Consider the following 16,381-nt stretch of genomic DNA (forward strand, 5'->3'; position numbering starts at 1 on the left):
CTTCTGCAGGCATGAAATGTGCAGCACTCACTTACCATCTCTGATAAAACGGCCCCAAGCCCTGCAGCTCAAAGAACTCAGGGGAGAGCACTTTGGCGGCCTTGGCTGAGCAGCCTTACTGGGAATGAGAGGGAACCTCCTAGGCCCTCCCTGCAGGGGCTGCCTCTCCTTCAGTAACCTTGTACTGGTAGCTGGTAGAGTCCTTGTTCCTCTGGCCAACTCCCTCTAGCCTTCAAGTGGCCGCAGTGTGGGTCCCCACAAGGAATTAGGTGACCCAGTTTCTTGACCATGAATTCTCCCAGGCTCCCAGCCTTGGAGGGGGGCGTGGAAGAGACCATGGGAAGGCAGAGAAAGCTGGCCCTATCAAAGGGGGACATTACTACCTCCGTGTCACCTCCAGGTTCTACACTGGGTGCTTTTGTAAACCTGCCAGGGGCACATGGTCCATGTATAGAGCATCTTAAAAGCAGCAAACAAGGCTCTATGACCATGTCCCCAAAGTGGGGACCTGGCCAGGGGACCCAGAGGCTTACTATTATTAAAAATAATAGGATTTTAGGGCTGGAGAGATGGCTTAGCGGTTAAGTGCTTGCCTGTGAAGCCTAAGGACCCCGGTTCGAGGCTCGGTTCCCCAGGTCCCACATTAGCCAGATGCACAAGGGGGCGCACGCATCTGGAGTTCGTTTGCAGAGGCTGGAAGCCCTGGCGCGCCCATTCTCTCTCTCTCCCTCTGTCTTTCTCTCTGTGTCTGTCGCTCTCAAATAAATAAATAAATAAAAATTAAAATAAATAATAATAGGATTTTAGTATGACCAGAATGGACACTGTTCAAGCATATTAAAACACTTGAAAAGCCATTTATTACTGCAAATTACTTACTAATGACAGTGGGAAGAATACCTGCCCAAAAGAGTGAAGACACCTTCCAACCAAATGAAAAAAACCAAAACAGACAAGGCGTGGTGGCACACACCTTTATTCCCACCATTTGAGAGGCAGAGGTAGGAGGATGGCTGAGAGTTCAAGGCTACCCTGAGACTACATAATGAATTCTAGGTCAGCCTGCTAGAATGAGACCCTATCTCAAAAAAAAAAAGTGGGGCCACCAGTCATAGATTCACCTTCTGAAGGAATGTGGCAGAAGATATCATTGCCCATGGCTGGGTCTCCCTTTGTTAGATTATCCCCCCAAAACTCTTGCCTGATTCTGATGATGAGGGGACAATCAGAAAAGTAAAAAAAATGGGGGGGCACAAAACTCATCAAAGTGCTGAGAAGAAATGACAGTAGAGTGTTCAGCACTAAATGAGACATCCCTATCACACACACCAAGGCTCAGGGACCATTGTGGAAGAGGGGGCAGAAAAAAATGTAAGAGCTGGGTGTGGTGGCGCACGCCTTTGATCCCAGCACTCGGGATTGATGTGAGTTCAAGGCCAGCCTAGGACTACAAAGTGAGTTCCAGGTCAGCCTGGGCTAGTGTACCTCAAAAAAAAAAAAAAAAAGAAAAGAAAAAAAAGGACATCAAACTAGAAGACAGATTAGTTAAAAACAAGAAGGGGTTCAAAATAAGAAAAAGAGAAAGTTAGGCTGGAGAGATGGCTTGCAGTTAAGGCGCTTGCCTGCAAAGCCAAAGGACCTAGGTTCGATTCCCCAGGACCCACATAAGCCAGATATACAAGGTAGTGCATGTGTCTGGAGTTCATTTGCAGCAGCTAGAGGCCTTGGCATGCCCATTCTCTCCCTCCCTCCCTCCCTCTCTCCCTCCCTCTGTCTCTCTCCCTCTTTCTTGCTCTCTCACAAATAATTTTTAAAACACCATTCATCTTACAGAGGCTCTAGACAAATGGGACCAGGTCAGTCCTAGCGCTGACACCAGACAAGTGACAGGGCACCACTCCTCAGCCTCTGTGAGACTGTGTTTAACCAAGCGCCAAAATGTCCCCTCTGCAATTGGGAAGAAACTCCCGGGCTGGGGATGGAGTTCAAGTGGTACCGTGTTTTCCCAGCACACATGAAGCCCCGCGCTCAGTCTCTAGAGCTGCAGGAACCAGGGATGGTGGTGCACACCTGCAATCCCATCACTGCAGCAGTGGAGGCAGGAGGATCAGAAGTTCAAGGGCATCCTTAGCCACAGAATGTTTGGGACCATGTCTTTAAAAAGAAGAAAAAGATGGGCTGGGGATGAGCATGCACATCACACATATATACATATGGGAAAGAAAGGAGGGAAGAAAAGAAAAAAAGCAAACTGACAAACGAACCCAGATAGCCAGCTTCCAAGACGGCCCCTGGTAATCCACAGACAGTCTCCTTGCGCTGTCACAGTGACGGCGGGAAGTAACTGGCGGGACAGTGGTTTACACCCGACCTCTAGGGCTAGGTCCTCCAAGTGGTTGGTTTCTTCCCAAAGACAGTGCAGCTGGCCAGCTTGCCTCAGGGGTCCCTTGTTTCTACTGCCATGCCCTGGGGTCACAGGTAGGTCACCACGCCTGCCCAGCTTGTATGCTGGTTCTGGGGATCTAAACACTGGTCCTCACACTTGCACAGCAAGTGCTTTTTCCACTAAGACATCTCCACTGCCCCCTGAACACTATCTACTTTTGGTTGTTGTTGTTCATTTATTTATTTATTTATTTGAGAGCAACAGAGAGAGAGAGAAAGAGACAGATAGAGAGAGAATGGGCGCGCCAGGGCCTCCAGCCACTGCAAACAAACTCCAGACACCTGCACCCCCTTGTGCATCTGGCTAACGTGGGTCCTGGGGAACTGAACCTCAAACCAGGGTCCTTGGGCTTCACGGGCAAGCGCTTAACTACTAAGCCATCTCTCCAGCCCTACTTTCTTTTTAGACAAGGTCTCACTCTAGCCCAGGTTGTCCTGGAACTTACTATGTAGCCCAGGCTGGTCTTGAACTCACAGTGATCCTCCTGCTTCAGACTCCTGAGTGCCAGGATTATAAGCATAAGCCATCACACCCAGCTAATGCTATCTTTTTAAATTTCTCATCACACACAAGGGATATGGTTTGGTGGTGGAGTGCTTGTCTGGTGTGCATGAGGCTCTGGCATGGACGGCCAGTGCTGCGAATGAATGAATGAATGAATGAATGAATGAATGAATAAATGAATAAATAAATAAATAAATTCTGCTTGGACATGACATCATTGTAGTACACTAATGTCCCATTGTTTTTGGAATTCTATCATATTGGTCTCTCTTTTCTCGTCTTGCTATGGTAGCTTTAAGATACATGTTAATGGGAGCCTGGCATGCTAGCACACACTTTTGTCCCAGCATTCTAGAGGCTGAGGTAGGAGGGTTTTCAGGAGTTCAAGGCCAGCATGGGGCCCCAGAGTGAGTTCCAGGTCAGCCTGAGCTAGAGTGAGACCCCGCCCATGGGGAAGGGAGACGAAAAGAAAAACAACACACACAAAAAAGATATATGTTAACAGGCGGGGCAGATGGCTCAGTAGTTAAGGGCATTTGCTTGCAAAACCTGTCAGCCTGGGTATAATTCCCCAGCACCCATATAAGGCCAAATGCAAAATGTGGTACATGAGTCTGGCATCTGTTTGCAGTGACTCCCCCCCCCTACCACTACACAAGTGCAAAAAAGTAAATAAAAATGAAAAAAAATCTGTTAATATCTTGTTGGGCTACCAACAAGCCTCTGTCCCCATGAACTGTCCTTGCCCACATCACAGTGGGGACACTTAGCCTGATGTCAGAGGAAGGAGACCACTCTAGGTACAGCACAACCATGGAGAAAAGAGCTGGGAAGGTTCCTGAAAAAGGGGACTCTCCTCCAAACCAAAGAGGACACCTTGGCTTCACACAACATTGGGATCATAAGGCATGACTCGCAGGAGCTCAGCTAACCCACCAGCTCTTTGTGTTAGCTGATTTCGGCATAGCTGGCAGTGGCCTCCTAGCTAGCTCTGACACCTTCGCTGAGCTCTAGGAGCAGCAGTCCAGTCCTGTGTGCTCCTTCCCTCTCTAGTTAGAGATGTCCCATTATGAATACAATGAAAAGAGCCTGGCATTGAAATGCACTCCCCTGACAGCCACGGCCAAAGGTAGGAGTTACAATTCCATTATTCTTCTTTTCTGAAATGTCTCGCTTTCAAGTGTCATCAGTTACTCTCTGGTCACTCTCCCACTACAAAACCTTCAATAGCTCCCAGCTGCTGGCAGAATCAGGTTCTCTCTCTCCCCCTTCTTCCCTTCCTCCCTCTCTCTTCTCTAGACCTGGCGCAGCCCTGCTCTCCTAATCTCCTTCGGCTCCTCTCTGGGAACTCAGCGGCCACGCAGCCATCTTCTCCACCTCACCCTTCCACGCCTTTGGTCATGCCTGTACTTCTTTCACAGACACTGCAGGGTCTTCTCCCCATAGCAGGCCCCTGGCCAGTGCAGGCGACACAGCCATGGATGACGCAGGTCACCTGCTGTCCAACCCCCCCCCCCACACGGGAGCCTGCAGGCCAGCAGGTGACCATGACCATGTGGTTTCTTCATCTGCTGCTGGTTACGGGTGTGTGTCCCATTTGTTGTGAAAGTGGTGGGGCCTGCTCTCAAGGAAGAGGTGGATGCAGGAGGGCTCCAGGGAGATGCCATGTAAGCTATGTTGACAGATGCATTGGGGAGGGAGGGGTTGCTAGGCAGGAAGGTACCTAGACGGTCAACAAAGACCCTGTCCAGTGTCACCAAACCCAGCTCTCTCTGCACTGAGTGGCAAGGTGACAGGCCAGCCAGCTGGCTCTGAGGTGACACCCCATTGGGTGGTAGGTCCCTGTTAAGTCTTCTATCACATCATGTGCTCGTAGTGCTGCTGGTGTCCTGCGCTGTATCCTATCTCTGCAGCTGGGCTGTAAACCTAGGGGGAGGGCAGGCCCTTCAATACATAGCAGACACTCGCCATGCCCTCATTAGGAACCCATATCCGTGACTTCAGCAGAGTTTGGCTCGGGCGCACAGTGAACACGGGTCACATGCTGGGACTCTGACAGAGCACATGAGCACAAGTGGCCCCTTGTCCTTTCTTTCCTGGCTTTCTTCGGAGAGGCTCCATCATGAGGCAAAGGCCACTCTGTGTGTGTGCACACGGGCTTCCACTGCTGGGTGTGGGTAGTGAGTGCAGATGGCCCCGGAGAACACGCCCTAGAGCTGTGCCCGTCACAGCGAACCTCACCAGGAAGCCACAGCCAGAGGAGGGGAGCGGCAAATGACCACACCGCTGCTCGCTGCTGAGCAGACTACGCTCACCGCTCACCGGCCGGTGTGCATCAGGGCTCCTATGAAGTTCTAGGACAGACAAGCCAATCCCATGCTATTCAAATTAGGCCTGGGCTGGGGAGATGACTCAGTTGCTCAAGTACTTGCTTTACAAACGTGAGAACCTGTCGACTACGTGACACTTGCTTCTGCACATGTGTTGGCAGACACGACGTGTGTCCACTGGAAGCTTGAGAAGGGAAGTAAGCCAGGCTAGCCACCATGCCCAGCACCCCAGAGTACCCGGAACTGGTTCCTGCGGACCAGTCTGCCTCCAACCCGGGCTTTCTTATTCAGTTGGCCAGAAACAATGGCGATATGCCAGGGCCACATGAAGGCTGAGGACTCTAGGAAACTAGGGGACTCAGTCACCCATTGGTGCAGAAGTTGGCGTTCAGAGACCAGGGAGTGCGCCGCAGTCACAGAGCTAGAAGCAGGAGCCATGCTCGGGTTTGGAGTGAGATGTGTGTCTCCGGAGTGCTAAGGCAGGACCACCCCCACACCCCGAGCCAGACTTCTCCATGGGTGCTGAGCCTCATCGACCTCCAGCAGGACAAACCTGGGTGAACATGCAGACAGCGTGGCAGAATGTCGCTTACCTGGTACCCAAAATGCACATTCTCCCTCGTCTTTCTCAATGACACAGATAGAAAATGAAATTCTTTCTTTGCCAGTGTCCCTTAGGAGCTCTGGACGATGAAACAGCAACAAGAGCCCGCGACTCTCTGGGAAAGCTTTTGCTTTGCTGAAATAGGCTCACCCCACCCCTTCCCACCATCTTCTCAACGCAAACGAGGAAAACGGTCGCAGCAACCGTAGCCACCTTACAACTGGAAGCAAAGGTCGGCAGAGCTGCTGAGACCTGGACTCCACTCTGCAGAGGTTAGAACCCCAACCAGTAACTCCTCTGCTCCTCTCACCCATGGTTTGCTACACTAGTCACTACACTAGCCACTGTGTTCTTGTACTTAGCACTCAAAGCATTCCTTACTGATTCACAGGGTTCCTGGCTGTGGATGGACCAGGCAGCCAGGACACCCACTTCCACGTGCCTTCTTTCTGGAGTGTTCACTCCTGTGTGGGGTATGCTGGGGCCAGGCACATGCTGTGTATTTTGTGGTGGGGGTGAGGGAGATGAGCCTCCATCCCTTCATCCATGGGCACTGCACTGCAGGAGGGAAGAGTGAGGAAACCTCCTTGGCACAGAGCTGGACCAAGAAGAGGGCCAGTGTGTCGCAGTTGAGCTATTCAAAATACCTGCAGTCATTTGAAATGGCCACAGCTGGCAAGGCTAGGGCTATGTCACTTGTCCTGTTGAGGGGGGCTGTGGCAGCTATGCCCTTCTCCCCAGCTCAAGGTTCTTCTAGGACTTGAGGGCAGCAGGGGTATACAGAAGAGCCCCTCTAGGGTGAGGGCCAAGTGGGCAAGCTCTGGGCCCTTGCCTTGGCTTTGCCAACGACATGCCTGTCAATCCAGGATGCCCCAGATTCCTCCCCCCAGGGGATCCCCCTGGAGAAGAGGCCTGGCTGTTGAGCAACATGCTGCAACCCCAACCTGCCATTCCTCCTGGTATGAGGATGTGCAGCGCGCAGAAGGGCGAGTGAGACAGCTGCCCCCAGAACCCGAGCTACTGGACAGCCTCCCCCGAGCTGCCTCCACTTGCCCTCATGCCCAGCCGGGCCCTGCTCTCCTCTGGCAGCAGCAGGTGTGCTGCAAGGCTTCCCACGGCACACAGCATGGCCCAGCGGCACGAGCCTGGGCGCCTGACAGATTCCTTTTCTTAAACGCTCTTCTCTGATGCTCTTCATCTGAGTCCCCCAACAACTGTCCGACCTCAGGGCCCTTGTCCTTGCCATCTGCCCTGCTGTCACCATCAGAGGCTAGCTAGCGCTCAACAGCCAGGCTGGGCTCACACGGCCTTTCCAGAGGCCCCTCACTCACAGCCTTATCGCCTTACTCCATCTTGAGCCCACCCAGAACACCTCCCTTTTGCATTTTTTTTTTTTCTTCTTGAGTTATTTGTCATCTCCATGGCCTACGAGGACCTCAGGGCGGATGTGTTACCTGTCTTCTCCAGGGCTATACCCTCTGCATGCAGAATGGTACCCAACACATAGTAGGAGCCTAACAAAGGACTCCTGAGTGAACTAAGGAAGGAATTTCCCTAGAAGCACCCGCCATGGGAAGGTGAGGGTCTGGGGCCTCTGTCTCTCCGTCTGAATGGGGTGGAAGAGCTACCAGCTCGCTCCAGGTCTACGCTGGTCCCCCTGCACCCAACAAAGCAGCCAGCGCAAATCCACCCTCAAAAGAGAGCAAGCCTGTTAATGAGGTAAACACAGTCACAACCAGGCAAAAGCTTGGCCGTGCTTCTCTGAGTCCACGCAAAGCCATTATCTCTAATTGATCTCCAGACATCAGCTGCTGGAGTGTCTGAATCCCTCCTGCACCCTCCAGGTCTGGTTACAAAGCCCCAGGCGCCCGCCCACCACGTGGAGTCAAGGCTTGGGAGCCCCTCCTTGCTGGGGGGACATGTCGGCCTGCCTAGGGGCCCCACAAGGAAAATGACTGTCAAGAGTGTAAAAGCCACAGCCCAGGAAAAGTTGCCTTCATTTTAGTGCCTTGAGAGGCAGACCTCACCCTCAAAAAAGAAAAAAGAAAAAAAAGAAAGAAAAAAGAAATGTGAAGGTAATAAAAAGCCAGTGAGGCCGGGCGTGGTGGTGCACGCCTTTAATCCCAGCACTTGGGAGGCAGAAGTAGGAGGATCGCTGTGAGTTCGAGGCCACCCTGAGATTACATAGTGAATTCCAGGTCAGCCTGAGCTAGAGTGAGACCCTACCTTGAAAAGCAAAAAAAAAAAAAAAAAAAAAATCCACTGAGGGCTGGAGAAATCCCTCTGCCCCAAATATTCCCCTAGCTCTGGATGAAAGAGACACCCCAAAACTGGAACAAGGAGTAGTCCCTCACTAGGAGGAAGGCACAAAAATAGCATGGAAAAAGTAAAACAAACCATGAGCCATAAGCACAAGATCCTAGATCCCCCTAGGTCTCCATGAGGCTGCTCCCTGAGCAGGGTCACAAGGTCGGCCTTCAGTTCAGTGACCATCTGGACGTTGCAAGCAGCTCCTCCCTGGCCCAGCCCAGGAAAGACACCTCCTTTCCTGTTGGGTCGCGCTTATCCTTAAGAACAGAGCTGGGCATCAGCTACCCAGGCTGCCTCACAGATCTCTTAGAGGAAAGAACTGCTCTCTTCATTTATGGAGGCGCAGGGAATGGCTCCTGACCTCCAGCCCAGCTTTTCCCTTGACAGAGATAAGCACTGCTGGGGCCAGGCCTGCGCACAGGATTTCTACTCCTAGCCCAGGCAGCCGCCCTGCCTCCACTGGTAAATTATGGGTGCTGCGGACAGACATTTTTTTTTCCCCTGGCTAATGAAGTTAAAAGGCCGCCTAGGAGGGGAAGGAGCCTTGAGGAGCTGTGGGGACAGCAGGCCCTTGGGTTCAGCAGCTCTATTAGCCTGCTGAGGGAAACATGGCACTGGCTGTTTTGTCTCTTTCCTGCACAGCTTCAGGGAGCCAGAGGAGATGTGGACCCAGGCCTCAGCAAACCAGTGCTGCTCTGATAAAACCACAGAAACACTTGTTTTCTTGGAGAGTCTGGAAGTCACAGCAAGTTTCTAGACAACACCTATGTTCAGTGGTAGGTTCATCTTCACAATGATGCTCTGTTACAGGACACTGTGAGCTTTCCCACTTTTCTTTGTCCTCTATAAACAACAGGCATCTGAGAAGTCACTTTGTCTTGGGCTGCCACCATATCCAGGAAGGTGGAAATGTCACTGTCCTGTTTATAGCCCCTAGACTCTGGCTCTGGGGTGATGGTGAATCAGGCCACACTGTCAACCCCGGACTGCAAGAGGCCTGTGGCCCAGCTTAGTTCTCAGATGGTCAGGCCAGTGGGCTTTCTCCACAAAGAAGAGGCACAAAAATGTTTAGGGATTAAAGAAGCCATCGACCCCTGCCACCCCCCCACAACACACACAGCAAGTAAAATGAAAATTAACAAGAGGGGAGCCATTCCTGTGAGATACTAAAAGAAAAAGTCTGGCCAGGTGTGGTGGCGCACGCCTTTAATCCCTGCACTCGGGAGGTAGAGGTAGGAGGATTGCGTGGGCTCAAGGCCACTTTGAGATTACAGAGTGAATTCCAGGTCAGCCTGGGCTACAGCGAAACCCTACCTTGGGGGAAAAAAAAAGGAACATAAAAAGATAAATATGAATGTTTAGCAGGGTAGTGGCCTACATGAACAGAGCCAGTGGACTGAATACAAACACATGCTGACTCACATAAAAATGTGGAAAGGTATAAAGGTGGCACCTCAAGGCTATGAAGAAACACAGGCTTCTTTAAGCCTCCCCCATTCCTTCTCCTCTTCTTCCTCCCCCTCCACCATTCCCTTCTGCTCTACCTCCTCCCCCTCCACCATTCCCTTCTGCTCTTCCTCCTCCCCGTCCATCATTCCCTTCTCCTCTACCTCCTCTGCCTTCTCCACCATCACTGCCTCTTCTTCTTCCTCCTCTTCATTGTTGTTATTATTAATTAGTATGTGGTCCTGGGATGAAACACAGGGATTCCCATCTACTGAGCAAGTGTTCTACCATTGTGCTATATCCCATCCCCCAAACAGGTTATTTAGTAGAAGACGCTGATACAAAAGGGCTAAGCAAGAGCTGGAGAGATGACTTAGCAGGTAAGGCACTTGCCTGCGAAGGTTAAGGACACAGGTTTGATTCCCCAGTGCTGCATGTGTCTGTGGTTTATTTGCAGTGGCTACAGGCCCTGGAGTGCCCATTCTCTCTCGCTTTCTCCACCCCCCCCCCATCTATCTGCCTCTTTTTCTCTGTGAGACTCTCTTTTTCTCTCTCAAATAAATAAATAAAATTTATAAAGGGTGAGGCAAGATCTGTACCTTACAGTGTACCAGGATAAGCTTCAGCTGAGAAGGCCTACAGGAAAGGACACCACAGCAGCAAGCACACTCCATACCCCACAGTGGGGTTTAGTGTGAGTCCCTGAGAAGAGGAATTGGAGCTCATTGGAAACATGGCTGATTCTGGAGCTGAGGCAGGAAATATATGAGATGAGCCTAGAGCATCTTACAATATCAGAAGGTAAAGACACACTAAACACCAATACAAACCCACTGAAGAACCCAAACACTGACAGATGTGTGATAAGACAGGCTGTTGTGGCTATTTATTTATTTGAAGATAGGATCTCACTGTAGCGCAGGCTGACCTGGAACTCACTATAGAGTCCCAGACTCGCCGTGGCGATCCTCCCACCTCTGCCTCCTGATTGTTGGGATTAAAGGTGTTCACTACCACGCCCAGTTACTGTGGAGATTAAAGAGCTCCAATGGCCAAAACTGGGTTAGGATTGACCAACAAAATGAAGGGGTACTGGGAAGTAAAAAACAGTGAGTGTATGCTGACAGAAATGAACAAGTCCATAAATGCAAGAGGGTGGACGAACTCTCCTGAGCACAAAGGCTCCAGACAACTCGTGCTGCGGCCTCACTGTCAAGGCATCCTTAACAATCCAACCTAAGGTCCCGCTCCTCAGCTTAGGCTGCACACACTGACTTCCTCACACATGCCCAGCTAGGAAATGGGACGTGGGAACAACTGAGAGGAAAGAGACCTGACAAAAAGTACCTCAGCCAAGTACGATCAAGACCAACAATGGATAAATCTCATTGATAGTTGATAGTCTGGAGCCATGCGACAATGTGAGGAAAGCAGCCTCTGTTTACTATGGTCTTCCTCACAATGACCAAGTGTTATGCTTTTGTTTGTTTTGTTTTTTAGGTAGGGTTCCAGTCTAGCCCAGACTGACCTGGAATTCACTATGTAGTCTCAAGGTGGCCTCAAACTCACAGTGATCCTCCTACCTCTGCCTCCGGAGGGCTGGGATTAAAGGCATGTGCTAACACTGCTGGCTTGAAGTGTTATGTTTTATATTGAGAAAGACACCAGAGAAATTCTGAAATGCCACAAAATATGTGACGACCAGCACCCTTCAAAAACTGTCAAGGTGGGCTGGAGAGATGGCTTAGTGGTTAAGTGCTCGCCTGTGAAACCTATGGACCCCGGTTCGAGGCTCGGTTCCCCAGGTCCCACATTAGCACAAGGGGGTGCACGTGTCTAGAGTTTGTTTGCAGTGGCTGGAGGCCCTGGCGCACCCATTCTCTCTCTCTCCCTCTATCTGTCTTTCTCTCTGTGTCTGTTGCTCTCAAATAAATAAATAAATAAATAAATAAAAGTGACTATCCTGTGTAATTACATTCTCATTTGAAAAAAAAAAAAAACTGTCAAGGTCATCAAAACCAAGGAGAAACTGTCACAGCTCAGAGAGGAGTCTTAAAAATACAGGACAGCTCAATGAAATACATTCTGCAAGGAATCCAGGACAGAAAACGACGGGTTAAAACTTGAAATGTAGAGGCTGGGGAGAAGGCTCATTAGTTAAGAGTACTTGCCTTGCAAGCATAAGGGCCGGGGTCCTGATTTACGCTAAGTTCAACTACCCAACACCGACCCCCGTAAAAAGTTAGGCATAGCCAAGCACCCCTGTAACCTCTACCCTGTGGAGAGCAGAGACAAAAGAATTGCTGGGGCTGACTGGTTAGCCAATCTCAGCTGCCAAGGGGACCAAGAGCAAGAACTACAGAGTAAAGGGTGAACGGTCTATACAATCTGATGAGAAACCAGAGTAAGGACTACATAGAAAAGTGATATGCGTGGGGCACATGTATGCACACACACACCATGCTACACACAGGCATTAAAAAAAAAAAAAAAGCCCAAGGAGGGCTGGAAAAATGCCCAAGCAGTTAAGGCACTTGCCTGCAAAGCCTAACAAGCTGGGCTTGATTCTCTAGTACCCATGTAAAGCCAGATGCACAAAGTGCCGCATGTATCTGGAGTTCATATGCAGTGGCTGGAGGGCCGGGCACCCCCATACTCATTTATTCTCCTCCCTTCTGTATCTCTCTGCTTGCAAATTAATAAAATATTTTTTAAGAAAGCCAAGGGGCTGGAGAGATGGCTTAGCGGTTAAGGCACTTGCCTACAAAGCCTAAGAACTCATGTTTGAATCTCCAGGTCCCATGTAAGCCAGATGCACAGTGACACAGTGCACAATGTTGCAATGTGCTCAAGGGGTGCACATGTCTGAAGTTTGTTTGCAGTGGCTAAAGGTCCTGGCATACCAATATTGTCTCTCTCTCTCTCTCTCAAATAAGTAAATAAAAAGCCATGCCAGGTGTGGTGGTGCATGCCTTTAATCTCAGCACTCTGGAGGCAGAGGCAAGAGGATCACCATAAGTTCAAGGCCATCTTGAGACTACATAATGAATTCCAGGTCAGCCTGGACTAGCGTAAGACCCTACCTTGAAAAAATAAAAAACAAAAAGAAAAAAATATATTGCTTGTAACAAATGCTGCATGTTAGGGAAACTAGCTCAGTGTGTGTGTGTGGGGGGGGGTTAATGTGGAAACTGTCTCATCTTAATTTTTCTGTAATTTAAAACTGTTTTCAAATATAATCTATCACAAAATGAAACCATGAAAGTCCTATAAGAAAGCACAAGTGGGAAGTGTTTTTGACATTCAAATGCAGAAGCCATTAGAGAAAAACTAGTAATAAATCTGAGCCCATAAAAATAAAAATGGGGCTGGGCATGGTGGTGCACATCTTTCATCCCAGCACTCAGCACTCACTGCTGAGGCAGGAGGATTGCTGTGAGTTTGAGGCCAACCTGGGACTACAGAGTGAGTTGTAGGTCAGCCTGGGCTAGAGTAAGACCCTACCTTGAACAAACAAAATAAAAATTTAAATGACATCCAGGTATGGCAGGGATATGCTGTTATTCTCAGCACTCATGAGACTGAGCTAAGAGGCTCCCTGTGAGTTCAAGGCCAGCCTGGGCCTACAGAGTATACTCCAGATCAACCTGGGCTACAGTGAGACCCTACCTCCAAACAAACAAACAAATAAATAAAAGGAATGACAAATGTACCAGCATAAATAAGGTCAAAAGATAAAGGTCTAAGGATGGGGGAAATAGGCAATGGCTAACTCTAGGGAATCCAAAGAAAAGAAATATAGTCAGGTGTGCTAAGTGGATCCGCTACAAATACTACTTGCTCAGTCATAATAACGTAAATAATAAATAGTGTTTACCTAAATGAAGGGGCACAGAAAGGTATATTGCAGGATGGAGGAAGGAGAAGCAGTAAGAGTGCTCTGGAGAGGGTGTAAGAGTCTTAATGTCTTCCACTGAAAGAAATTAAACAACAATGATGAGCAAAGCCCCAGCTGAAAATCAAGGGCTAGCATATGAGCATGTTATTGAGAAATAGAAGAAAAATGCCAGAAGAGATGGCTAAGAGATTTTAAAAAAACTGAAGTGAGGAGGCTGGGGCAGGGCCTACTGTTTTTCTTTTCTTGTCTTTTTTTTTGGTGTGTCAAGGTAGGGTCTTGCTCTAGCCCTACCTGACCTGGAATTCATTAAGTAGTCTCAGAGCAGCCTTGAACTCATGGCTATCCTCCTTCCTCTGCCTCCTGAGTGCTGGGATTAAAGACATGAACCACCATGCCCGATGGGCCTACTGGTTCTATATAATTTTTTTTTCCCCCAAGGTAGGGTCTCGCTTTAGCTCAGGCTGAAATGGAATTCACTGTGTAGTCTTAGGCTGGCCTCGAACTCACAGCCATTCTCTTACCCTTGCCTCCCTAGTGCTGGGACTAAAGTCGTACACTACCCCACACGGCCTCATTTCTACATAATTTTTAAAAATATTTTTTACTGATAGAAATGAATACAAATAAAAACACAGGAAAGATAAGAGGCTGCTCGAAAGGACATTTCTGAGGGCAAGCTGCCCTGGGGTCATGGGTAGACCTTGTGGGCTTGTCTCCCCTGGTGGAAATGCTTCAAGGACTGCACTATTGCACTTGCCTGGAGAAATCCAAGCAGCAGCCTTGGCCAAGGTCAATGTTTCCATGGCTTTCTGCTTTTCTTGCGGCAGTGTGACCTCCTCCACAGTGCCGAGGCTTTACTGAGGTAGGAGAGTCAGACCTGGAAAATGTGGCCAGTGATTGTCTGGGCCTCTCCTTGTGCTCCTGGGGCAGCAAGCTGAGCCCCTCACTCAGCTGCATGGCAAGGAGTGGTGGGGGTGGGGGGAGTCAGCCCAGAGGCTGCAGAGGGTGTCTGTGAGGAGACGAGAGATGGAGCGTCACCAGCAAGGCTGCGGGGGGGGGGGGGCGGGGGGGTCGTGCAGAGGACAAGGCAGCAGGCCTGGTTCCTCGTGTGCCTTGGCAGGTGAGCCCAGGGTAAGAGGGTGAGGGAGGCTGGAGACCCCACACTCTCACAGATGTCTCCATATTCATGTATATGCTGTGATGCAGACGGTGGCATTTGCAGAGATGGCGGGAGAGGCTGGTGGAGTCAAAGCCACGCCAAGGGCCACAGAAGAAAGATGGTCAGGCCCCTGACCTCCCCACCCAAGGACTCACTAAGGAGAAGTGGCTCTGAGCTTCCCTGGGAAACTGCCTTGGCATCGTGGCAAAGCCCACTTTGCCCGACACAGCACTTGTCTACCACCAATGTTCCCTTGTTTGGCATTAATATTAACACCCCCTCTTTATTTAATTTTCATTTTTGTTTTTGTGCCATCAAAAACATATTTTGTAAATACCAAATGGTTGCATTTTGTTATTAAAAAAAATAACCCATCTGAGCCTTTTTGATTCTGTAGTAAGTTTCAACCCACACATATTTTTTGTCATTTTCTAGTGTTTAGTCTTGCTCCTGGCGGCATTTTATTTTATTTTTATTTATTTATTTGAGAGTGACAGAGAGAGAAAGAGGCAGATAGAGAGAGGGAGAGAGAATGGGCGTGCCAGGGCCTCCAGCCACTGCAAACGAATTCCAGATGCATGCGCCCCCTTGTGCATCTGGCTAACATGGGTCCTGGGGAATTGAGCCTCAAATTGGGGTCCTTAGGCTTCACAGGCAAGCGCTTAATCCGCTAAGCCACTTCTCCAGCCCCAGGCGGCATTTTTTTAAATTTAATTTTTATTTTTTGGTGCTGGGTTTCTGAACTCAGGGCCTTGTACTTGCTACATTCTACCATTGAGTCACAGTCCCATCCCAGTTCCTGTTGGTAACTTACTTTATGTTTTCCACTTATTTTATCTCTTCTGGTCCTCCCATTGAACCATTCCTGCTGCATTGATCAAGTTTTCTTTGTTTCTTTAATTTTCTCAACGGGTCTGGAAGTTCTGTTCTATTTCTATTTCTTGCAGACTGGTCTCTAAGGAGACGCATTAAACCTTTGCTCACGAGGCCACCCAAAGTCACACACACCAAGCTTCAGCAGGAGACACAGCCACTTTCCTGTGCTGCTATTCCGTCCAAGCCCTCCAGAGGCAGATGCCAGCAGAGAGCAGCTGCACTGCTCAGGCTCCCAAGCCTGGCTACAGGCCGACACCCACGGCCCCTGCTGGCTGAGGAGCTCAGCAGTCAAGCACTGTCCGGCTCTGTGACCCAAGGACTGTGGGGCTGCCCATTTTCTTGGGTCCTAAAGCAAAGAGGAGGTTGAGAAAGTTCATGAAGCACAGGAGGATGGGGAAGGGCTCAGGGAGAGAAGGAATAGAATACTGCTTGAATGCCTCCTTGCTCCAAACCTGATCTGAAAGATAATTTAAAAGCAAGCCCGGGCTGGAGAGATGGCTTAGCAGTTAAGGTGCTTGCCTGTGAAGCCTAAGGACCCATGTTCAACTCTCCAGGCCCCACATAAGCCAGACACACAGAGATGAAAGCACGCAAGGTTGCTCATGTGCACAAGGTGGCGCACATGTATGGAGTTCAGTTGCAATGGATGGAGGCTCTAACACACCAGTTCTCCCCCCACCCTCTCTCTCTCTCTCTCTCTCTCTCTCATTAAAAAAAAAAAAAGCAAACACTGGAGCTGGGGAGGTGGTGAAGTGCTTGTCTCACAGGAATGGAGACCTGAGTTTGATCCTCAGAATCCATGTCACAA

At 49.7% G+C, this 16,381-nt stretch overlaps 1 protein-coding gene across 2 annotated transcripts in view; it reads right to left on the minus strand.

Annotated features, from left to right (window-relative positions):
* The window catches only part of Nol4l (nucleolar protein 4 like), a 143,865-nt gene that overhangs the window by 41,693 nt on the left and 85,791 nt on the right, over positions 1-16,381 (minus strand). The window lies entirely within an intron of this gene.

This window comes from Jaculus jaculus, chromosome 8 (genome assembly GCF_020740685.1).
Source record: "Jaculus jaculus isolate mJacJac1 chromosome 8, mJacJac1.mat.Y.cur, whole genome shotgun sequence".
In the NCBI taxonomy this organism is placed as follows: domain Eukaryota; kingdom Metazoa; phylum Chordata; class Mammalia; order Rodentia; family Dipodidae; genus Jaculus; species Jaculus jaculus.